The sequence below is a fragment of the Ambystoma mexicanum genome, chromosome 9 (genome assembly GCF_040938575.1).
Source record: "Ambystoma mexicanum isolate Mex_15411 chromosome 9, UKY_AmexF1_1, whole genome shotgun sequence".
NCBI lineage: Eukaryota > Metazoa > Chordata > Amphibia > Caudata > Ambystomatidae > Ambystoma > Ambystoma mexicanum.
Genome location: NC_090931.1, coordinates 234,388,914 through 234,414,313, shown reverse-complemented (window position 1 = coordinate 234,414,313; position 25,400 = coordinate 234,388,914).

Here is a 25,400-nt window from a genome sequence, read left to right as displayed (position 1 = left end):
GGGGAAAAGGAGGGAGACACGGGGCATGAGCGGGGGGTAGGGAGGAACAGGGGAGACACGAGGCATGAGCGGGGGTGTGGAGGAACAGGGGAGTCACGGTGCATGAGCAACACGAGGGAGGCACGGGGCATGAGCGGGGCGGTGGGGGGAACAGGAGGGAGACACGGGGCATGAGCGGGGGTGGGGGGAACAGGAGGGAGACACGGGGCATGAGTGGGGGTTGGGGTAACACAAGGGAGATACGGGGCATGAGTGGGGGGTGGGAGGAACAGGGCAGACACGGGGCATGAGCAGGGGTGGGGGTAACACGAGGGAGACACGGGGCATGAGCGGGGTGGGGGGGAACAGGGTAGACACGGGGCATGAGCGGGGGTGGGGGAAAAGGAGGGAGACACGGGGCATGAGCGGGGGGTAGGGAGGAACAGCGGAGACACGGGGCATGAGCGGGGGGTGGGGGGTAACATGAGGGAGACACGGGGCATGAGCGGGGTGGGGGGGAACAGGGCAGACACGGGGCATGAGCGGGGGTGGGGGGGAAAAGGTGGGAGACACGGGGCATGAGCGGGGGGTAGGGAGGAACAGGGGAGACACGAAGCATGAGCGGGGGGTGTGGAGGAACAGGGGAGTCATGGTGCATGAGCAACACGAGAGAGGCACGGGGCATGAGTGGGGGGTGGGGGGAACAGGGCAGACACGGGGAATGAGCAGGGGTTGGGGGGTACAGGAGGGAGACACGGGACATGAGCTGGGGGTGGGGGGTACAGGAGGGAGACACGGGGCATGAGCGGGGGGTGGAGGTACAGGAGGAGACACGGGGCATGAGCGGGGAGTGGGTGGGTAACATGAGGGAGACACAGGTCATGAGCGGGGGTGGGGGGCAACACAAGGGAGACACGGGTCATGAGCGGGGGTGGGGGGAGCACGGGGGTAACACGGGGCAGGGGTTGGGGGGAAAAGAAGGGAGACACGGGGCATGAGCGGGGGTGGGGGGTAACACGAGGGAAACACGGGGCATGGGCGGGGGTGGGGTGGAACAGGGGAGGCACGACGCATGAAAGGGGGTGGGGGGAACAGGGCAGACATGGGGCATGAGCAGGGGGGTACAGGAGGGAGACACAGGGCATGAGCGGGGGTGGGGGGAACAAGAGAGAGACACGGGGCATGAGCGGGGTGTGGGGGGTACAGGAGGGAGACATGGGGCATGAGCGGGGATTGGGGGTAACACGAGGGAGACACGGGGCATGAGCAGGGGGTGGGGGGGCAACACGAGGGAGACACGGGGCATGAGCGGGGGGTGGGTGGAACTTGAGGGAGACACGGGGCATGAGTGGGGGCATGGGGGGTAACACAAGGGAAACACGGGGCATGAGGGGGGGTGGGGGAAAATGAGGGAGACACGTGGCATGAGCGGAGGGTGGGGGGGAACAGGGGAGAGACACAGAGCATGGCCAGGGGTCGGGGGGAACAGGGGAGACACAGGGCATGAGCGGGGAATGGGTGCAACAGGAAGGAGACACGGGCATGACAGGGGGTGGGGGGAACAGGGGAGACACGGGTCATGAGCGGGTGATGGGGGAACATGAGGGAGACAGGGGGCATGAGCGGGGACGGGGGGAACAGGAGAGAGACACGGGGCATGAGCAAGGGGTGGGGGGAACAGGAGGGAGACACGGGGCATGAGCGGGGGTGGATTGTAACAGGAGGGAGACACGGGGCATCAGAGGCGGGTGGGCAGTAAAATGAGGGAGACATAGGGCATGAGCGGGGGGTGGGGGGAACAGGGCAGACACGGGGCATGAGCGGGGGGTAAAGGAGGGAGACAAGGGGCATGAGCGGGGGGTGGGGGGAACAGGGCAGACACGGGGCATGAGCGGGGGTGGATTGTAACAGGCGGGAGACACGGGGCATCAGCTGCGGGTGGGGGGTAACATGAGGGAGACACAGGGCATGAGCGGGGGGTGGGGGGAACAGGGCAGACACTGGGCATGAGCGGGGGTGGGGGAACAGGGCAGACACGGGGCATGAGCGGATGGTGGGGGAACAGGACGGAGACACGCGGCATGAGCAGGGGATGGGGTAACAGGAGGGAGACATGGGGCATGAGCAGGGGGTGGGGGGAACAGGGCAGACACAGGGCATGAGTGGGGGTTGGGGGGGAAAAGTAGGGAGACACAGAGCATGAGCAGGGGTAGGGAGGAACAGGGGAGACACTGGGCATGAGTGGGGGTGGTGGGAACAGGGGAGACACGGGGCATGAGCGGGGTGTGGGGGGCAAGAGGAGGGAGACACGGGGCATGAGCGGGGGTGGGGGGTAACACAAGGGAGACACGGACATGAGCAGGGGAGTGGGGGAACAGGATTTGAGACACAGGGCATGAGTGGGGGTGGGGGAACAGGAGGGAGACACAGGGCATGAGCGGGGGTGGGGGTAACACGAGGGAGACACAGCGCATGAGCGGGGGGTGGGGCGGACAGGGCAGACACGGGGCATGAGCGGTGTGTGGGGGGTACAGGAGGGAGACACAGGACATGAGCGGGGGTTGGGAGGTACAGGAGGGAGGGACGGGGCATGAGCGGGGGGTAGGAGTAACACGAGTGAGACACGGGTCATGAGCGGGAGGTGGGGGAACATGAGGGAAATACGAGGCATGAGCGGGCGTGGGGGGAACAGGAGGGAGACACGGGGCATGAGTGGGGGGTGGGGGGAACAGGGCAGACACGGGGCATGAGCGGGGGGTGGGGGTACAGGAGGGAGACATGGGGAATGAGCGGGGATTGGGGGGTAACAAGAGGGAGACACAGGGCATGAGCAGGGGGTGGGGGGCAACACGAGGGAGACACGGGGCATGAGCGGGGGGTGGGGGGCAACACGAGGGAGACATGGGGCAGGAGCGGGGGGTGGGGGCAACACAAGGGAGACACGCGGGGCATGAGCGGGGGTGGGTGGAACTTGAGGGAGACATGGGGCATGAGCAGGGGGGTGGGGGGTAACACAAGGGAAACACGGGGCATGAGCGGTGGTGGGGGGAAATGAGGGAGACACGTGGCATGAGCGAAGGGTGGGGGGGAACAGGGGAGAGACACAGAGCATGGGCAGGGGTCGGGGGAACAGGGGAGACATGGGGCATGAGCGGGGAATGGGGGCAACAGGAAGGAGACACGGGCATGACAAGGGAGTGGGGGGAACAGGGGAGACACGGGTCATGAGCAGGGGATGGGGGAACATGAGGGAGACACGGGGCATGAGCGGGGGTGGATTGTAACAGGAGGGAGACACGGGGCATCAGAGGCGGGGGTGGGGGGTAACATGAGGGAGACACAGGGCATGAGCGGGGGGTGGGGGGAACAGGGCAGACACGGGACATGAGCGGGGGGTACAGGAGGGAGACAAGGGGCATGAGCGGGGGGTGGGGGGAACAGGGCAGACACGGGGCATGAGCAGGGGGTGGGGGGGTAACAGGAGGGAGACATGGGGCCTGAGCAGGGGGTGGGGGAACAGGGCAGACACAGGGCATGAATGGGGTTGGGGCGAAAAGAAGGGAGACACAGAGCATGAGCGGGGGTTAGGGAGGAACAGGGGAGACACGGGGCATGAGTGGTGGTGGGGGGGAACAGGGGAGACACAGGGCATGAGCGGGGCGTGGGGTGGAAGAGGAGGGAGACACGGGGCATGAGCGGGGGGTAACACGAGGGAGACACGGGCATGAGCGGGGGAGTGGGGGGAACAGGAGGGAGACACAGGGCATGAGTGGGGGTGGGGAACAGGAGGGAGACACAGGGCATGAGTGGGGGGTGGGGGGTAACAGGAGGGAGACATGGGGCATGAGCAGGGGGTGGGGGGAACAGGGCGGACACAGGGCATGAATGGGGGTTGGGGGGAAAAGAAGGGAGACACAGAGCATGAGCGGGGGTAGGGAGGTTCAGGGGAGACACGGGGCATGAGTGGGGGTGGGGGGAACAGGGGAGACACGGGCATGAGCGGGGCGTGGGGGGCAAGAGGAGGGAGACACGGGGCATGAGCGGGGGTAACACGAGGGAGACATGGGCATGAGCGGAGGAGTGGGGGGAACAGGAGAGAGACACAGGGCATGAGTGGGGGTGGGGGAACAGGAGGGAGACTCAGGGCATGAGCGAGGGGTGGGGGTAACACGAGGGAGACACAGGGCATGAGCGGGGGGTGGGGGGAACAGTGCAGACACGGGGCATGAGCGGTGGGTGGGGGGTAGAGGAGGGAGACAGGGGACATGAGCGGGGGTTAGGGGGTACAGGAGGGAGACACAGAGCATGAGCGGGGGTGGGCGGGCAACACGAGAGAGACACGGGTCATGAGCGGGAGGTGGGGGAACACAAGGGAAACACGGGCATAAGCGGGGGTGGGGGGAACAAGAGGGAGACATGGGGCATGAGCAGGGGGTGGGGGTAACATGAGGGAAACACGGGGCATGAGCGGGGGTGGGGGGAACAGGGGAGACACAGGGCATGAGCGGGGGGTGAGGGGCAACATGAGGGAGACATGGGGCAGGAGCGGGGGGTGGGGCAACACAAGGGAGACACGGGGCATGAGCGGGGGGTGGGGGGAACATGAGGGAGACATGGGGCATGAGCGAGGGGTGGGGGTAACACAAGGGAAGCACGGGGCATGAGCGGGGGTGAGGGAAAATGAGGGAGACACGGGGCATGAGTTGGGGTGGGGGAACAGGGGAGACACAGGGCATGAGCAGGGCGTGGGGGGCAAGAGGAGGGAGACACGGGGCATGAGTGGGGGGTAACACGAGGGAGACACGGGCATGAGCGGGGGAGTGGGGGGAACAGGAGGGAGACACAGGGCATGAGTGGGGGTGGGGGTAACACGAGGGAGACACAGGGCATGAGCGGGGGGTGGGGGGAACAGGGCAGACACGGGGCATGAGCGGTGGGTGGGGGGTAACAGGAGGCAGACATGGGGCATGAGCAGGGGGTGGGGGAACAGGGCAGACACAGGGCATGAATGGGGGTTGGGGGGAAAAGAAGGGAGACACAGAGCATGAGCGGGGGTAGGGAGGTTCAGGGGAGACATGGGGCATGAGTGGGGGTGGGGGGAACAGGGGAGACACGGGGCATGAGCGGGGCGTGGGGGGCAAGAGGAGGGAGACACGGAGCATGAACGGGGGGTGACACGAGGGAGACATGGGCATGAGCAGAGGAGTGGGGGGAACAGGAGGGAGACACAGGGCATGAGTGGGGGTGGGGGAACAGGAGGGAGACTCAGGGCATGAGCGGGGGATGGGGTAACACGAGGGAGACACAGGGCATGAGCGGGGGTGGGGGGGAACAGTGCAGACACGGGGCAAGAGCGGTGGGTGGGGGGTAGAGGAGGGAGACAGGGGACATGAGCGGGTTTAGGGGGTACAGGAGGGAGACACGGAGCATGAGCGGGGGTGGGCGGGCAACACGAGAGAGACACGGGTCATGAGCGGGAGGTGGGGGAACACGAGGGAAACACGGGGGCATAAGCGGGGGAGGGGGAACAAGAGGGAGACACGGGGCATGAGCAGGGGGTGGGGGGTAACATGAGGGAAACACGGGGCATGAGCGGGGGTGGGGGGAACAGGGGAGACACGGGGCATGAGAGGGGGGTGAGGGGCAACACGAGGGAGACATGGGGCAGGAGCGGGGAGTGGGGGCAACACAAGGGAGACACGGGGCATGAGCGGGGGGTGGGGGGAACATGAGGGAGACATGGGGCATGAGCGAGGGGGTGGGGGGTAACACAAGGGAAACACGGGGCATGAGCGGGGGTGAGGGAAAATGAGGGAGGCACGGGCATGAGTGGGGGTGGGGGGAACAGGGGAGACACAGGGCATGAGCGGGGCGTGGGGGGCAAGAGGAAGGAGACACGGGGCATGAGCGGGGTAACATGAGGGAGACACGGGCATGAGCGGGGGAGTGGGGGGAACAGGAGGGAGACACAGGCCATGAGTGGGGGTGGGGGAACAGGAGGGAGACACAGGGCATGAGCGGGGGGTGGGGGTAACACGAGGGAGACACAGGGCATGAGCGGGGGGTGGGGGGAACAGGGCAGACACAGGGCATGAGCAGTGAGTGGGGGGTACAGGAGGGAGACACGGGGCATGAGCGGGGGGTGGGAGTAACACAAGTGAGACACGGGTCATGAGTGGGGGTGGGCGGGCAACACGAGAGAGACCCGGGTCATGAGTGGAGATGGGGGAACACGAGGGAAACACGGTATAAGCGGGGGTGTGGGGAACAGGAGGGAGACACGGGGCATGAGCAGGGGGTGGGGGTAACATGAGGGAAACACAGGGCATGAGCAGGGGTGGGGGGAAACAGGGGGAGACATGGGGCATGAGCGGGGGGTGGGGGGCAACACGAGGGAGACACAGGGCATCAGCGGGGGGGTGGGGGGTAACACAAGGGAAACACGGGGCATGAGCGGGGGTTGGGGTAATGCGAGGGGAGACACGGGGCATGAGCGGGGGGTGGGGGGAACAGGGCAGGCACGGGGCAGGAGCGGGGGTGGGGGCAACACAAGGGAGACACGGGGCATGAGCGGGGGGTGGGGGGAACATGAGGGAGACACGGGGCATGAGCGGGGGGGTGGGGAGTAACACAAGGGAAACACGGGGCATGAGCGGGGGTGGGGGAAAATGAGGGAGACACGTGGCATGAGCGGAGGGTGGAGGGGAACAGGGGAGAGACACAGGGCATGGGCAGGGGTCGGGGGGAACAGGGGAGACACAGGGCATGAGCAGGGGGTCGGGGAACAGGAGAGAGACATTGGGCACGAGCGGGAGGTGGGGGGCAACATGAGAGAGACACAGGCCATGAGTGGGGGGTGGGGGGTAACAGGAGGGAGACACGGGGCATGAGCAGGGGTGGGGGGAACAGGAGAGAGACACGGAGCATGAGTGGGGGGTGGGGGGCAACAGGAGAGAGACATGGGGCAGGAGCGGGGGGTGGGGTGGAGCAGGGGAGACAGAGGGCATGAGCAGGGGGTGGGGGGAACAGAGGAGACAAGGGGCATGAGCAGGGGGTGGGGTGAAAAGGAGGGAGACACAGGGCATGAGCGCGGGGTCAGGGGGAACAAGAGAGACAATGAGCAGGGGGTGGGGGGACAGGGGAGACACGGGCATGAGCGGGGTGTGGAGGGGGAACAGGGGAGACACGGGGCATGAGCATGGGGTGGGGGGAACAGGGGAGACACAGGGCATGAGCGGGGGGTGGGGGGAACAGTGGAGACACGGGGCATGAGCGGGGGGTGGGGAGGAACAGGGCAGACACGGGGCAAGAGCAGGGGGTGGGGAACAGGGGAGACACGGGGCTTGAGCAGGGGGGTAGGGAAGAACAGGGGAGACACGGGGCATGAGTGGGGGTGGCGGAACAGGGGAGACACAGGGCATGAGCAGAGGTTGGGGGCAACACAAGGGAGACACGGGGCATGAGCGGGGGTGGGGGCAACACGTGGGAGACACCGGGCATGAGCAAGGGATGGGGAATAGGGCAGACACGGGGCATGCGCGGGGGGTGGGGGGAACAGGAGGAAGACACGGGGCATGAGCAGAGGGTGGGGGATAACACGAGGGAGACACAGGGCATGAGCGGGGGTGGGGGAACAGGGCAGACAGGGGCCATGAGCAGGGGGTGGGGGGGAAAAGGAGGGAGACATGGGGCGTGAGCAGGGGGTGGGGGGAACAGGGGAGACACGGGGCATGAGCGGAGGTTGGGGGGAAACAGAAGGGAGACACGGGGCATGAGCGCGGGTGGGGGGAACAGGGCAGACACGGAGCATGAGCGGGGGTGGGGGAACAGGGAGGGAGAAACGGGTCATGAGCAGGGAGTGGGGGGTAACAGGAGGGAGACACGGGGCATGAGCGGGGGGTGAGGGGGAAAAGGAGGGAGACACGGGGCATGAGCGGGGGGTAGGGAGGAACAGGGGTGACACGGGGCATGAGCAGGGGGTGGGGAGGAACAGGGGAGACACGGGGCATGAGCGGGGGGTGGGGGGCAACAAGAGGGAGACACGGGGCATGAGCAGGGGGTGGAGGTAACACGAGGGAGACACAGTGCATGAACGGGGGGTGGGGAACAGGAGGGAGACACAGGACAGGAGCAGGGTTTGGGGGAACAGGAGGGAGACACAGGGCATGAGCGGGGGTTGGGGGTAACGCGAGGGAGACACGGGGCATGAGCGGGGGGTGAGGGGAACAGGGCAGACACGGGGCATGAGCAGGGGTTGGGGGGAACAGGGGAGACACGGGGCATGAGCAGGTGGTGGGGGTAACACAAGGGAGACACGAAGCATGAGCGGGGTGGGGAACAGAGGAGACACAGGGCATGAGCAGGGGGTGGGAGGAACGGGAGGGAGACACGGGGCATGAGCGGGGGGTGGGGGGAAAAGGAGGGAGACACAGGGCATGAGCAGGGGGTGGGGGAACAGGAGGGAGACATGGGGCATGAGCGGGGGGTGCGGGGAACAGGGCACACGCGGGGCATGAGCGGGGGTGGGGGGAAACAGGGCACACATGGGGCATGAGCGGGGGTGGGAGGGAACAGGGAGACACGGGGCATGAGCCGGGAGTGAGGGAACAGGGCAGACATAGGGCATGAGTGGGGGGTGGGGGTACAGGAGGGAGACACGGGGCATGAGCGGGGGGTGGGGGGAACAAGAGAGGGACATGGACCATGAGTGGGGGGTCGCGGGAACAGTAGGGAGACACGGGGCATGAGCAAGGGGTGGGGGGAACATGGGGCATGAGCGGGGCGTGGGGGGTAACATGAGGGAGACACGGGACTTGAGCGGGGGTTGGGGGGCAACACGAGGGAGACACGGGGCATGAGCCGGGGTGGGGGGCAACACGAGGGAGACACGGGGCATGAGGGGGGTGGGGGGCAACATGAGGTAGACACGGGGCATGAGCGGGGATCAGGGGAAGACATGTGGCATGAGCGGGGGATGGGGGCAACAGGAGGGAGACATGGGGCATGACTGGGGGGTGGGGGTTACAGGAGGGAGATACGGGGCATGAGCGAGGTGTGGGGGAACAGGAGGGAGACACAGGGCATGAGCGGGGGGTGGGGGGTAACACGAGTGAGACACGGGTCATGAGCGGGGGTGGGAGGCAACACGAGGGAGACAAGTGTCATAAACGGGAGGTGGGGGAACACAAGGGAAACACGGGGCATGTGCGGGGGGTGGGGGGAACAGGAGGGAGACAAGGGGCATGAGCAGGGGGTGGGGGTAAAATGAGGGAAACACGGGGCATGAGCGGGGGGAACAGGGGAGACACGGGGCATTAGCGGGGGGTGGTGGGGAACAGGAGAGAGACACAGGGTATGAGCGGGGGGTGGCGGGAACAGGGAGAGACACAGGGCATGAGCAGGGGGTGGGGGAACAGGGGAGACACTGGGCATGAGTGGGGGGTGGGGGGAACAGGAGAGAGACACAGGGCACGAGCGGGGGGTGGGGGGCAACAGGAGTGAGACACAGGCCATGAGCGGGGGGTGGGGGGTAACAGGAGAGAGACACGGGGCATGAGCGAGGGGGTGGGGGCGAACATGAGAGAGACACGGGGCATGAGTGGGGGGCAGGGGGCAACAGGAGAGAGACACAGGGCATGAGCCGAGGGTGGGGGGGAACAAGGGAGACACGGGGCAGGAGCAGGGAGTGGGGGAGCAGAGGAGACAAGGGGCAGGGGGTGGGGGGGAGCAGGGGAGACAAGGGGCATGAGCGGGGGGTGGGGGAACAGGGGAGACAGGGGCATAAGCGGGGGTGGGGGGAACAGGGGAGACACGGGGCATGAGCGGGGGACGGGGAACGGGGAGACAAGGGGCATGAGAGGGTGTGCGGGGAATAGGATGGAGACACGGGGCATGAGCGGGGGGTGGGGGGAACAGGGGAGACACGGGGCATGAGCAGGTGGTGGGGGGAACAGGGGAGACACGGGGCATGAGCAGGGGGTAGGGGGAACAGGGGAGACATGGGGCACCCCCCGCTCATGCCCTGTGTCTCACTCCTGTACCCCACCCCCCGCCCATGCCCTGTGTCTGCCCTGTTCCCCCTACACCCCGCTCACACCTCGTGCCTCCCCTGTTCCCCCCAACTCCCGCTCATGCCCCGTGTTTCCCTTGTGTTACCCCCCACCCCCTGCTCATACCCCGTGTCTCCCCTGTCCCCTCCCACCCCTCTCATGCCCCATGTTTCCCTCGTGTTAACCCCACCCCCCGCTCATGACCCGTGTCTCCCTCGTGTTGCCCCCACCCCCCGCTCATGACCCGTGTCTCCCGCGTGTTGCCCCCCACCCCCTGCTCATGCCCTGTGTCTCCCTCGTGTTGCCCCCCAACCCCTGCTCATGTCTCGTATCTCCCTCCTGTACCCCTACCCCCCGCTCATGCCCCATGTCTCCCTCCTGTACCTCCCACCCCCGCTCATGTCCCATGTGTTAGGGAGAATTCTCTGTTTAGGCTGAATTTCCTCCTAACCTAGTGAGTCCCCCAGCAGCTTTGCTGGATTCCTGGAGTTTGTTTTTTTCATCCTGCCAAGAGTGAGACTCTTTTCTCCCACTCTTGGACATGATTTGTGGTAAATTGCTTTGAATGTCAATGTGTTCGATGGGCTATGGGGTCTTTTACTCCATAGGGCCTCTAATGTTTTGCTATGTGTGTTACACAGCACCCTCCATGCCGTAACACTGGGGTGTCCTAGGTGACCCCCACCATAGACTCCATACCCTGGGACTGACTACTGTCTCCCAGGGCATGTAAAGTCACCATTGGCTTTACTAGACCTAAAATTACTAACAGAACCCGTACAAACCATCCTATTGTGGACGTACTGGTAGGGGTAATTCGATTACCCCTGGGTCTGTTGTTCGAGGGGGCACTGTCCCGTCCCCCCTTGTCGAGTTTTGGCTGGTGGCAGTGGAAACTACTTTTTATATCCGACCCCGAATATATTCTATGGGATTCTTCCCATTGTTGGAGGCTAATACCTTTTCACGTTAGTCTCTAACATACCGCCGATTTATTTATCTTAAATAAATCCACCGGTTGGTATTTTCTGCCAGAAATCGGTTTTTAAAATGGCGTATGTGTTCGCCTCTGTAACTGCGAACCAAAGGTTGAGCCCTTTGTTCCACTTTTGGGGGGCTTCTGCACAGAAGCCCTTCAAAGTGGTGCCATTCTTTCTGGGTACCACAGGGGGTGTGGGAGGGGGGTTTAGGCACCCTGGACTGAGTTGCCTTGCCAACTCAAGACGCACTCTGATGTGATTGGCCCAAGTGGTGAGCCACCCCGCTCACCACTTAGCGCGGTTTGAATGACAGCTAGGCTGAATGAATGGGGGTTTTCTGCATAAAAGCAGGGCTTTTGGGACTGGATCTTCAGAAGTCGCCACAGGACCTAAGAATCCGACGAGGGTAAAGCTGAGCCGACCTGCAACGACGACACCTCGGGTGGAGCCCTGCTGAACCGACTCACCACTTCTCAACGACAGAGGAGATCTCCCTGCTGGAGAGTCTTCTTCCCCTGACTGGTGGGAACAACCAGTCCCCTTGCTTTTTCTTCACTTCCAGGGCGTAGTGGTCGAATTGCCCGTGCTGAGCACCCCGGCAACCGGATAGCCACTAGCCCGTACCGTGACCAAAAAGGTCCTCTTCCCTGGTGGTGCAACGATCTTCAACTTTCCTTCGACGACGAGACCATCTCATCTCTTGGCAAAGCCCCGACTTGCATTCACCACCAGGAACAACGGCCCCCGCCGGAGCTGTCTCTTCACGTACAAGGTACTGTGTCCACCCAGCTTCCCTTGTGACGGTTAGCGTGAGGTGTCTTAATCCTTACCTTTCCATTGGGAGGCCTCCAGACCTTCTTAACTTTTTGTTCTAAACTGGTCCAACCTTTTTGTGACAATTTGCTACAAAGACTCGAAGTGCAGTTCCACTGTGATACTTTTTTGTGGTAAATTGCTTTGAATGTCAATGTGCTCATGCCCCGTGTCTCCCTTGTGTTACCCCTAACCCCCGCTCATGCCCCGTGTCTCCCTCCTGTTCCTCCCACCCCCCGCTCATGCCCTGTGTCTCCCCCCTGTTCCCCCCACCCCGCTCATGCCCCTTGTCTCCATCGTGTGGACCCCCGCACCTGCTCATGCCCCGTGTCTCCCTTGTGTTGCCCCCCAACCCCTGCTCATGCCCCAGGTCTCCCCTGTTCCCCCCCACCCCCTGCTCATGCCCCGTGTCTCCCCTTTTCCTCCCTACCCCCGTTCATGCCCCGTGTCTCCCTCCTTTCACCCCCACCCCCCGCTCATGACCCGTGTCTCCCATGTTCCCCCCACCCCCTGCTCATGCCCCGTGTCTCCCCTGTTCCCCCACCCCCGCTTATGCCCTGTGTCTCCCTCCTTTTCACCCCACCCCCTGCCCCTTGTCTCCTCTGCTCCCCCACTCCCTGCTCATGCCCCGTGTCTCCCTTGTTCCCCTCCACCCTCGGCTCATGCCCTGTGTCTCTCTCCTGTTGCCCCCCACCCCCGCTCATGCCCCATGTCTTTCTCATGTTCACCCCCCGCTCATGCCCTGTGTCTCCCTCCTGTTACCCCCCACCACCCGCTCATGGCCTGTGTCTCTCTCCTGTTGCCTCCCACCCCCCGCTCATGCCCCGTGTCCCTCTCCTGTTCCCCCCACCCCCCACTCATGCCCCGTGTCTCCCCTCTTCACCCCCACCCCCCGCTCATGCCCTGTGTCTCTCCCCTGTTCTCCCCCACCCCCCGTGTCTCCCTCCTGTTCCCCACCATCCCCCGCTCATGCCCCGTGCCTCTGCTGTTCCCCCCACCCCCGCTCATGCCCCGTGTCTCCCTACTTTCCCCCCCCAACCCCCCGCTCATGCCCCTTGTCTCCCCTATTCACCCCACGTGCCGCTCATGCCCGGTGTCTCCTCTGTTCCCCCACCCCCGCTCATGCTTCGTGTCTCCCTTGTGTTACCCCCCACCCCCTGCTCATGCCCCGTGTCTCCTTCGTGTTACCCCCCACCCCCTGCTCATGCCCCGTGTCTCCCCTGTTCCCCCACCCCCTGCTCATGCCCCATGTCTGCCCTGTTTGCCCCCACCCCCGGGTCATGCCCCGTGTCTCCCTCGTGTTACCCCCAACCCCCACTCATGCCCCATGTCTCCCTCCTGTTCCCCCAAACCCAGCTCATGTCCCGTGTCTCCCTCCTGTGCCCCCACCCCCCGCTCATGCACCATGTCTCCCTCGTGTTACCCCCCACCCCCTGCTCATACCCCGTGTCTCCCCTGTTCCTCCCCACCCCCTGCTCATGCCCCGTGTCTCCCCTGTTCCTCCCTACCCCCGCTCATGGCCTGTGTCTCCCTCCATTTCCCCCCCACCCCCCTCATGCCCCCTGTCTGCCCTGTGCCCCCATCCCCCGCTCATGCCCCATGTCTCCCTCGTGTTACCCTCACCCCCCGCTCATACCCCGTGTCTCCCTCCTGTTACCCCCCACTCCCTGCTCATAACCCGTGTCTCCCTCCTGTTCCCCCACCCCTGCTCATGCCCTGTGTCTGCCCTGTTCCCCCCACCCCCCGCTCATGCCCCGTGTCTCCCCCATGTTGCCCCCACCTCCCGCTCATGCCCCGTGTCTCCGCTGTTCCCCCACCCCCTGCTCATGCCCTGTGTCTCCCCTGTTCCCCCCACCCCCAGCTCATGCCCCGTGTCTCCACTATTCCTCCCTACCCCCGCTCAAGCCCTGTGTCTCCCCTGTTCCTCCCTACCCCCGCTGATGCCCTGTGTCTCCCCCATTCCTCCCTACCCCCGCTCATGCCCCCTGTCTGCCCTGTTCGCCTGCACCCCCCGCTCATGCCCCGTGTCTCCCTCGTGTTACCCCCCACCCCCTGCTCATGCCCTGTGTCTCCCTCCTGTCCCCCCACCCCCGCACATGCCCCGTGTCTGCCCTGTTCCCCCAACCCCTGCTCATGCCCCGTGTCTCCCTCGTGTTGCCCCCACCCCCCGCTCATGCCCTGTGTCTCCCTTGTGTTGCTCCCCACCCCCCGCTCATGCCCCGTGTCTCCCCTAGTCCTCCCCACCCCCCGCTCATGCCCTGTGTCTTCCCTGTTCCTCCCTACCCCCCGCTCATGCCCCGTGTCTCGCTCTTTCCCCCCCCACCCTCTGCTCATGCCCCGTGTCTGCCCTGTTCCCCCCACCCCCCGCTCATGCCCAGTGTCTCCCTTGTGTTACCCCCAACCCCCCGCTCATGCCCTGTGTCTCCCTCCTGTTACCCCCCACTCCCTGCTCATGACCCGTGTCTCCCTCCTGTTCCCCCACACCTTGCTCATGCCCTGTGTCAGCCCTGTTCCCCCCACCCCCTGCTCATGCCCCATGTCTCCCCCATGTTGCCCCCACCCCCTGCTCATGCCCCGTGTCTCCCTTGTGTTTCATCCCAACCCCTGCTCATGCCCCGTGTCTCCCCTGTCCCCCACCCCCTGCTCATTGCTCATGCCCTGTGTCTCCCCTGTTCCCCCCGCACCCCGCTCATGCCCCGTGTCTCCCCTATTCCTCCCTACCCCCGCTCAAGCCCTGTGTCTCCCCTGTTCCTCCCTACCCCTGCTCATGCCCCATGTCTCCCCTATTCCTCCCATCCCCCACTCATGCCCCCGGTCTGCTCTGTTTGCCCCACCCCCCGCTCATGCCCTGTGTCTCCCCTGTTCCCCCCACCCCACCGCTCATGCCCCGTGTCTCCCCTGTTCCTCCCTACCCCCTGCTCAAGCCCCGTGTCTCGCCTGTTCCCCCCACCCCCTGCACTTGCCCCGTGTCTCCCCTGTTCCTCCCCACCCCCTGCTCATGCCCCGTGTCTCCCCTGTTCCCCCACCCCCTGCTCATGCCCTGTGTCTCCCCTGTTCCCCCACCCCCCGCTCATGCCCTGTGTCTCCCCTATTCCTCCCTACCCCCGCTCAAGCCCCGTGTCTCCCCTGTTCCTCCCTACCCCTGCTCATGCCCCGTGTCTCCCCTATTCCTCCCTACCCCCGCTAATGCCCCCGGTCTGCCCTGTTCGCCCCACCCCAGCTCATGCCCTGTGTCTCCCCTGTTCCCCCCACCCCCCTGCTCATGCCCCGTGTCTCCCCTGTTCCTCCCTACCCCCTGCTCAAGCCCCGTGTCTCGCCTGTTCCCCCCACCCCTGCTCTTGCCCCGTGTCTCCCCTGTTCCTCCCCACCCCCCGCTCATGCCCCGTGTCTCCCCTGTTCCCCCCCTCCCCGGTCATGCCCCGTGTCTCTCTCCTTTTCCCCCCCACCCGCGCTCATGCCCCTTGTCTCCTCTGTTCCCCTCCACCCCCGCTCATGCCCTCTGTCTCCCCTGTTCCACCCCACCCCCCGTTCATGCCCCGTGTCTCCCACCTGTTGCCCCCCACCCCTGCTCATGCCCCGTGTTTCTCTCCTGTTCCCCTCCACCCCCTGCTCATGCCCCGTGTCTCCCACCTGTTACCCCCCACCCCCCGCTCATGGCCTGTGTCTCTCTCATGTTGCCCCCTCCTCCCGCTCGTGCCCCATGTCTCTCTCCTGGTCCCCCCACGCCCCTCTCATGCCCTGTGTCTCTCTCCTGTTGCCCCCCAAGCCCCCGCTCATGCCCTGTGTCTCTCTCCTTTTCCGCCCCGCCCCTCGCTCATGCCCCATGTCTTCCTCCTGTTACCCCCAACCCCCGATCATGCCCTGTGTCTCTCTCCTGTTGCCCCCAACCCTTGCTCATGCCTCATGTCTCTCTCCTGTTCCCCCACATCCTGCTCATGCCCTATGTCTCCCGTGTTTACCCCCAACCCCTGCTCATGCCCCGTGTCTCCCCTGTTCCCCCCCACCCCCCGCTCATGCCCCGTGTCTCGCTCGTGTTACCCCCCACTCCCCGCTCATGCCCCGTGTCTCCCTCCTCTTCCCCCCACCCCCCGCTCATGCCCCGTGTTTCCGTCGTGTTCCCCCCGCTCATGACCCGTGTCTCCCTCGTGTTGCCTCCACACCCGCTCATGCCCCGTGTCTCCCTCGTGTTGCCCCCCACCCCCTGCTCATGCCCCATGTCTCCATTGTTTCCCCCACCGCCCACTCATGCTGTTTCCCTAGTGTTACCCCCCACACCCCTGCTCATACCCCAAGTCTCCCTCATGTTCCTCCCACCCCCGCTCATGCCCTGTGTCTCCCTCGTGTTCTCCCCACCCCCTGTTCATGCCCATTGTCTTCCTCGTGTACCCTCATGCTCCGTGTCTCTCTCTTTTCCCCCACCCCCCGCTCATGCTCTGTGTCTCCCCCCTGTTCCCCCCACCCCCCGCTCATGCCCCGTGTCTCCCCTGTTCCACCCCACCTCCCTGCTCATGTCACGTCTCTCCCTCCTTTTCCCCACCCCCCCTACTCATGCCCCGTGTCTCCCCTGTTGCCCCCACCCCCACACTCAGGCCCCGTGTCTCCCTCGTTTTACCCCCACCCCCCGTTCATGCCCCGTGTCTTCCTCGTGAAAAACCCTGCCACCCGCTCATGCCCCTTTTCTCGCTCGTGTTCCCCTCACCCCCCGCTCATGCCCCGTGTCTCTCTTGTGTTCCCCCACCCCCGCTCATGCCCCGTGCTCTCCCTCGTGTACCCTCAAACCCCCCGCTCATGTACCATGTGTCTCCTGTTGCCCCCCACCCCCACTCCTGCCCCGTGTCTCCCTCGTGTTGCCCCCACCCCTGCTCATGCCCCGTGTCTCCATCGTGTTCCCCCCCACCCCACGATCATGCCCCGTGTCTCCCTCATGTTACCCCCACCCCCGCTCATGACCCGTGTCTCCCTCGTGTTGCCCCCCACCCCCGCTCATGCCCCGTGTCTCTATCCTTTCCCCCACCGCCCACTCATGCCCCGTGTTTCCCTCGTGTTACCCCCCCACAACCCTGCTCATGCCCCGTGTCTCCCTCGTGTTCTCCCCACCCCCCACTCATGCCCAGTGTCTTCCTCGTGTACCCTCATGCCCCGTGTCTCTCCATCGTGTGGACCCCCGCACCTGCTCATGCCCCGTGTCTCCCTTGTGTTGCCCCCCAACCCCTGCTCATGCCCCAGGTCTCCCCTGTTCCCCCACCCCCTGCTTATGCCCTGTGTCTCCCCTGTTCCCCCCCACTCATGCCCCGTGTCTCCCCTTTTCCTCCCTACCCCCGTTCATGCCCGTGTCTCCCTCCTTTCACCCACCACCCCCCGCTCATGACCCGTGTCTCCCATGTTCCCCCCACCCCCCGCTCATGCCCTGTGTCTCCCTCCTTTTCACCCCACCCCCTGCCCCTTGTCTCCTCTGCTCCCCCACTCCCTGCTCATGCCCCATGTCTCCCTTGTTCCCCTCCACCCTCGGCTCATGCCCTGTGTCTCTCTCCTGTTGCCCCCCACCCCCGCTCATGCCCCATGTCTTTCTCATGTTCACCCCCCGCTCATGCCCTGTGTCTCCCTCCTGTTACCCCCCACCACCTCCTCATGGCCTGTGTCTCTCTCCTGTTGCCTCCCACCCCCGCTCATGCCCCGTGTCCCTCTCCTGTTCCCCCCACCCCCCACTCATGCCCCGTGTCTCCCCTGTTCACCCCCACCCCCCGCTCATGCCCTGTGTCTCTCCCCTGTTCTCCCCCACCCCCCGTGTCTCCCTCCTGTTCCCCACCATCCCCCGCTCATGCCCCGTGCCTCTGCTGTTCCCCCCACCCCCGCTCATGCCCCTTGTCTCCCTCCTTTCCCCCCCAAACCCCCACTCATGCCCCTTGTCTCCCCTATTCCCCCCACCTGCCGCTCATGCCCGGTGTCTCCTCTGTTCCCCCACCCCCGCTCATGCTTCGTGTCTCCCTTGTGTTACCCCCCACCCCTTGCTCATGCCCCGTGTCTCCTTCGTGTTACCCCCCACCCCCTGCTCATGCCCCGTGTCTCCACTGTTCCCCCCACCCCCTGCTCATGCCCCATGTCTGCCCTGTTTGCCCCCACCCCCCGCTCATGCCGCGTGTCTCCCTCGTGTTACCCCCAACCCCCACTCATGCCCCATGTCTCCCTCCTGTTCCCCCAAACCCAGCTCATGTCCCGTGTCTCCCTCCTGTTCCCCCACCCCCCGCTCATGCACCATGTCTCCCTCGTGTTACCCCCCACCCCCTGCTCATACCCCGTGTCTCCCCTGTTCCTCCCCACCCCCTGCTCATGCCCCGTGTCTCCCCTGTTCCTCCCTACCCCCGCTCATGCCCTGTGTCTCCCTCCTTTTCCCCCCCACCCCCCTCATGCCCCCTGTCTGCCCTGTGCCCCCCATCCCCCGCTCATGCCCCGTGTCTCCCTCGTGTTACCCTCACCCCCCGCTCATGCCCCTTGTCTCCCTCCTGTTACCCACCACTCCCTGCTCATAACCCGTGTCTCCCTCCTGTTCCCCCAACCCCGCTCATGCCCTGTGTCTGCCCTGTTCCCCCCACCCCCCGCTCATGCCCCGTGTCTCCCCATGTTGCCCCCACCTCCCGCTCATGCCCCGTGTCTCCGCTGTTCCCCCACCCCCTGCTCATGCCCTGTGTCTCCCCTGTTCCCCCCACCCCCAGCTCATGCCCCGTGTCTCCACTATTCCTCCCTACCCCCGCTCAAGCCCTGTGTCTCCCCTGTTCCTCCCTACCCCCGCTGATGCCCCGTGTCTCCCCCATTCCTCCCTACCCCCGCTCGTGCCCCCTGTCTGCCCTGTTCGCCTGCACCCCCCGCTCATGCCCCGTGTCTCCCTCGTGTTACCCCCCACCCCCTGCTCATGCCCTGTGTCTCCCTCCTGTCCCCCCACCCCCGCACATGCCCCGTGTCTGCCCTGTTCCCCCAACCCCCGCTCATGCCCCGTGTCTCCCTCGTGTTGCCCCCACCCCCCGCTCATGCCCCGTGTCTCCCTTGTGTTGCTCCCCACCCCCCGCTCATGCCCCGTGTCTCCCCTAGTCCTCCCCACCCCCCGCTCATGCCCTGTGTCTTCCCTGTTCCTCCCTACCCCCCGCTCATGCCCCGTGTCTCGCTCTTTCCCCCCCCACCCTCCGCTCATGCCCCGTGTCTGCCCTGTTCCCCCCACCCCCCGCTCATGCCCAGTGTCTCCCTTGTGTTACCCCCAACCCCCCGCTCATGCCCTGTGTCTCCCTCCTGTTACCCCCCACTCCCTGCTCATGACCCGTGTCTCCCTCCTGTTCCCCCACCCCCTGCTCATGCCCTGTGTCTCCCCTGTTCCCCCCAACCCCTGCTCATGCCCCGTGTCTCCCCTATTCCTCCCTACCCCCGCTCAAGCCCCGTGTCTCCCCTGTTCCTCCCTACCCCTGCTCATGCCCCGTGTCTCCCCTATTCCTCCCTACCCCCACTCATGCCCCCGGTCTGCCCTGTTCGCCCCACCCCCCGCTCATGCCCTGTGTCTCCCCTGTTCCCCCCACCCCCCCGCTCATGCCCCGTGTCTCCCCTGTTCCTCCCTACCCCCTGCTCAAGCCCCGTGTCTCGCCTGTTCCCCCCACCCCCTGCTCTTGCCCCGTGTCTCCCCTGTTCCTCCCCACCCCCCGCTCATGCCCCGTGTCTCCACTATTCCTCCCTACCCCCGCTCAAGCCCTGTGTCTCCCCTGTTCCTCCCTACCCCCGCTGATGCCCCGTGTCTCCCCCATTCCTCCCTACCCCCGCTCGTGCCCCCTGTCTGCCCTGTTCGCCTGCACCCCCCGCTCATGCCCCGTGTCTCCCTCGTGTTACCCCCCACCCCCTGCTCATGCCCTGTGTCTCCCTCCTGTCCCCCCACCCCCGCACATGCCCCGTGTCTGCCCTGTTCCCCCAACCCCCGCTCATGCCCCGTGTCTCCCTCGTGTTGCCCCCACCCCCCGCTCATGCCCCGTGTCTCCCTTGTGTTGCTCCCCACCCCCCGCTCATGCCCCGTGTCTCCCCTAGTCCTCCCCACCCCCCGCTCATGCCCTGTGTCTTCCCTGTTCCTCCCTACCCCCCGCTCATGCCCCGTGTCTCGCTCTTCCCCCCCCACCCTCCGCTCATGCCCCGTGTCTGCCCTGTTCCCCCCACCCCCCGCTCATGCCCAGTGTCTCCCTTGTGTTACCCCCAACCCCCCGCTCATGCCCTGTGTCTCCCTCCTGTTACCCCCCACTCCCTGCTCATGACCCGTGTCTCCCTCCTGTTCCCCCACCCCAAGCTCATGCCCTGTGTCAGCCCTGTTCCCCCCACCCCCTGCTCATGCCCCATGTCTCCCCCATGTTGCCCCCACCCCCTGCTCATGCCCCGTGTCTCCCTTGTGTTTCATCCCAACCCCTGCTCATGCCCCATGTCTCCCCTGTTCCCCCACCCCCAGCTCATGCCCTGTGTCTCCCCTGTTCCCCCCAACCCCCGCTCATGCCCCGTGTCTCCCCTATTCCTCCCTACCCCCGCTCAAGCCCCGTGTCTCCCCTGTTCCTCCCTACCCCTGCTCATGCCCCGTGTCTCCCCTATTCCTCCCTACCCCCACTCATGCCCCCGGACTGCCCTGTTCGCCCCACCCCCCGCTCATGCCCTGTGTCTCCCCTGTTCCCCCCACCCCCCCGCTCATGCCCCGTGTCTCCCCTGTTCCTCCCTACCCCCTGCTCAAGCCCCGTGTCTCGCCTGTTCCCCCCACCCCCTGCTCTTGCCCCGTGTCTCCCCTGTTCCTCCCCACCCCCCGCTCATGCCCCGTGTCTCCCCTGTTCCCCCACCCCCTGCTCATGCCCTGTGTCTCCCCTGTTCTCCCCACCCCCCGCTCATGCCCCGTGTCTCCCCTATTCCTCCCTACCCCCGCTCAAGCCCCGTGTCTCCCCTGTTCCTCCCTACCCCTGCTCATGCCCCGTGTCTCCCCTATTCCTCCCTACCCCCGCTCATGCCCCCGGTCTGCCCTGTTCGCCCCACCCCCCGCTCATGCCCTGTGTCTCCCCTGTTCCCCCCGCCCCCCCGCTCATGCCCCGTGTCTCCCCTGTTCCTCCCTACCCCCTGCTCAAGCCTCGTGTCTCGCCTGTTCCCCTCACCCCCTGCTCTTGCCCCGTGTCTCCCCTGTTCCTCCCCACCCCCCGCTCATGCCCCGTGTCTCCCCTGTTCCCCCCCTCCCCGGTCATGCCCCGTGTCTCTCTCCTTTCCCCCCCCACCCGCGCTCATGCCCCTTGTCTCCCCTGTTCCCCCACCCCCTGCTCATGCCCCGTGTCTCCCCTGTTCCCCCCACCCCCGCTCATGCCCCGTGTCTCCCCTGTCCCCCCACCACCTGCTCATAACCCTTGTCTCCCCTGTTCCCCCCCACCCCCTGCTCATTGCCTCTCTTGTTTCCCCTGAACCCCCGCTCATGCCCTGTGTCCCCCTCCTTTTCACCCCACCCCCTGCTCATGCCCCTTGTCTCCTCTGTTCTCCTCCACCCCCGCTCATGCCCTCTGTCTCCCCTGTTCCACCCCACCCCCGTTCATGCCCCGTGTCTCCCTCCTGTTGCCCCCCACCCACGCTCATTCCCCGTGTTTCTCTCCTGTTCCCCTCCACCCCCTGCTCATGCCCCGTGTCTCCCACCTGTTACCCCCCACCCCCCGCTCATGGCCTGTGTCTCTCTCATGTTGCCCCCTCCTCCCGCTCGTGCCCCATGTCTCTCTCCTGGTCCCCCCACCCCCCTCTCATGCCCTGTGTCTCTCTCCTGTTGCCCCCCAAGCCCCCGCTCATGCCCTGTGTCTCTCTCCTTTTCCGCCCCGCCCCTCGCTCATGCCCCATGTCTTCCTCCTGTTACCCCCAACCCCCGATCATGCCCTGTGTCTCTCTCCTGTTGCCCCCCAACCCTTGCTCATGCCCCATGTCTCTCTCCTGTTCCCCACATCCTGCTCATGCCCTATGTCTCCCCTGTTTACCCCCACCCCCTGCTCATGCCCCGTGTCTCCCCTGTTCCCCCCCACCCCCCGCTCATGCCCCGTGTCTCGCTCGTGTTACCCCCCACTCCCCGCTCATGCCCCGTGTCTCCCTCCTCTTCCCCCCACCCCCCGCTCATGCCCCGTGTTTCCGTCGTGTTCCCCCCGCTCATGACCCGTGTCTCCCTCGTGTTGCCTCCACACCCGCTCATGCCCCGTGTCTCCCTCGTGTTGCCCCCCACCCCCTGCTCATGCCCCATGTCTCCATTGTTTCCCCCACCGCCCACTCATGCCCCCTGTTTCCCTAGTGTTACCCCCCCACACCCCTGCTCATACCCCATGTCTCCCTCATGTTCCTCCCACCCCCGCTCATGCCCTGTGTCTCCCTCGTGTTCTCCCCACCCCCTGCTCATGCCCATTGTCTTCCTCGTGTACCCTCATGCTCCGTGTCTCTCTCTTTTCCCCCCACCCCCCGCTCATGCTCTGTGTCTCCCCCCTGTTCCCCCCACCCCCCGCTCATGCCCCGTGTCTCCCCTGTTCCACCCCACCTCCCTGCTCATGTCCCGTCTCTCCCTCCTTTTCCCCACCCCCCTACTCATGCCCCGTGTCTCCCCTGTTGCCCCCACCCCCACACTCAGGCCCCGTGTCTCCCTCGTGTTACCCCCACCCCCCGCTCATGCCCCGTGTCTTCCTCGTGAAAAACCTTGCCACCCGCTCATGCCCCTTTTCTCCCTCGTGTTCCCCTCACCCCCCGCTCATACCCCGTGTCTCCCGTGTGTTCCCCCACCCCCGCTCATGCCCCGTGCTCTCCCTCGTGTACCCTCCCACCCCCCGCTCATGTACCATGTGTCTCCTGTTGCCCCCTACCCCCCACTCCAGCCCCATGTCTCCCTCGTGTTGCCCCCACCCCTGCTCATGCCCCATGTCCCCATCGTGTTGCCCCCACCCCACAATCATGCCCCGTGTCTCCCTCATGTTACCCCCACCCCCGCTCATGACCCGTGTCTCCCTCGTGTTGCCCCCCACCCCCGCTCATGCCCCGTGTCTCTATCCTTTCCCCCACCGCCTGCTCATGCCCCGTGTTTCCCTCGTGTTACCCCCCCACAACCCTGCTCATGCCCCATGTCTCCCTTGTGTTCCTCCCACCCCCTGCTCATGCCCCGTGTCTCCCTCGTGTTCTCCCCACCCCCCACTCATGCCCAGTGTCTTCCTCGTGTACCCTCATGCCCCGTGTCTCTCTCTTTTTCCCCCCCATGTCTCCCTCATGTTCCCCCCACCCCCGCTCATGCCCCGTGTCTCCCTTGTGTTCCCCCCACCCCCCACTCATGCCCCGTGTCTCCCTCGTGTACCCCCCCACTCCCCACTCCTGCCCCATGTCTCCCTCATGTTGCCCCCACCCCCCGCTCATGCCCCATGTCTCCATCGTGTTGCCCCCCACCCCACGCTCATGCCCCGTGTCTCCCTCGTGTTACCCCCCACCCCCCGCTCATGCTCTGTGTCTCCCTCCTGTACCCCCCACCCCCCGCTCATGCCCCGTGTCTGCCCTGTTCCTCCCACCCCCCGCTCATGCCCTGTGTCTCCCCTGTTCCCCCCACCCCCACTCATGCCCCGTGTTTCCCTTGTGTTACCCCCCACCCCCGCTCATGCCCCGTGTCTCCCTCCTGTTCCCCCCACCCCCTCTCATGCCCTGCGTTTCCCTCGTGTTCCCCCACTCATGACCCGTGTCTTCCTCGTGTTGCCCCCCACCCCCACTCATGCCCCGTGTCTCCCTTGTGTTGCCCCCCACCCCCGCTCATGTCCTGTGTCTCCATCGATTCCCCCACCGCCCACTCATGGACCGTGTTTTCCTCGTGTTACCCCCCCCCACACCCCTGCTCATGCCCCATGTCTCCCTCGTGTTCCTCCCACCCCCCGCTCATGCCCCGTGTCTCCCTCTGTTCTCCCCACCCCCCGCTCATGCCCATTGTCTTCCTCGTGTACCCTCATGCCCTGTGTCTCTCTCTTTTCCCATCCGCCCCCCGCTCATGCTCTCTGTTTCCCCTGTTCCCCCACCCCCCGCTCATGCCCCGTGTCTCCCCTGTTCCAACCCAACCCCCCCTGCTCATGCCCCATCTCTCCATCCATTTTCCCCCCCACCCCCGCTCATGCCCCGTGTCTCCCCTGTTGCCCCCACCCCCCCACTCAGGCCCCGTGTCTCCCTCATGTTACCCCCCACCCCGCGCTCATGCCCCGTGTCTCCCTTGTGTTCTCCCCACCCCCTGCTCATGCCCCATGTCTTCCTCGTGAACCCCCCCCGCTCATGCCCTCATGCCCCTTGTCTCCCTCGTGATCCCCTCACCCCCCGCTCATGCCCTGTGTCTCCCTTGCGTTCCTCCCATCCTCCGCTCATGCCCCGTGTCTCCCTCGTGTACCCTTCCACCCCCTGCTCATGTCCTGTGTGTCTCCTGTTGCCCTCCACCCCCCATTCCTGCCCCGTGTCTCCCTCGTGTTGCCCCCACCCCCGCTCATGCCCTGTGTCTCCTTTGTGTTGGCCCCCACCCCATGCTCATGCCCCGTGTCTCCCTCGTGTTACCCCCACCCCCCGCTCATGACCCGTGTCTCCCTCATGTTGCCCCCCACCCCCCGCTCATGCCCCGTGTCTCCCTCGTGTTCCCCCCACCCCCCGCTCATGCCCCGTGTCTCCATCGTTGCCCCCACCGCCCGCTCATGCCCCGTGTTTCCCTCGTGTTACCCCCCCACACCCCTGCTCATGCCCCATGTCTCCCTCGTGTTCCTCCCACCACCTCGCTCATGCCCCGTGTCTCCCTCGTGTTGCCCCCACCCCCGCTCATGCCCCGTGTCTCCATCGTGTTGCCACCCACCCCACGCTCATGACCCGTGTCTCCCTCATGTTGCCCCCCACCCCCTGTTCATGCACCGTGTCTCCCTCGTGTTGCCCCCCACCCCCCGCTCATGCCCCGTGTCTCCATCATTCCCCCCACCGCCCGCTCATGCCCCGTGTTTCCCTCATGTTCACCCCCACTCCCCGCTCATGCCCCGTGTCTCCCTCCTGTTACCCCCCACCCCCCGCTCATGGCCTGTGTCTCTCTCCTGTTGCCCCCCAACCCCCGCTCGTGCCCCGTGTCTCTCTCTTGTTCCCCCCACCCCCCACTCATGCCCCGTGTCTCCCCTGTTCACCCCCCCGCTCATGCCCTGTGTCTCTCCCCTGTTCCCCCCACCCCCCGTGTCTCTCTCCTGTTCCCCACCACCCCCGCTCATGCCCCATGCCTCTGCTGTTCCGCCCACCCCCGCTCATGCCCTGTGTCTCCTCTGTTCCCCCCCACCCCCGCTCATGCCCTGTGTCTCTCCCCTGTTCCCCCACCCCCTCACATACCCCGTGTCTCTCTCCTGTTCCCCCCACCCCCCGCTCATGCCCCGTGTCTCCCTCCTATTCCCCCCACCATCCGCTCATGCCCCGTGTCTCCCTCCTGTTCTCCCCGTCCCCCCACTCATGCCCCGTGTCTCCCTCGTGTTACCCCCCACACCCCGCTCATGCCCCGTGTCTCCCTCTGTTTCCCCCCACCCCCTGCTAATGCCCCGTGTCT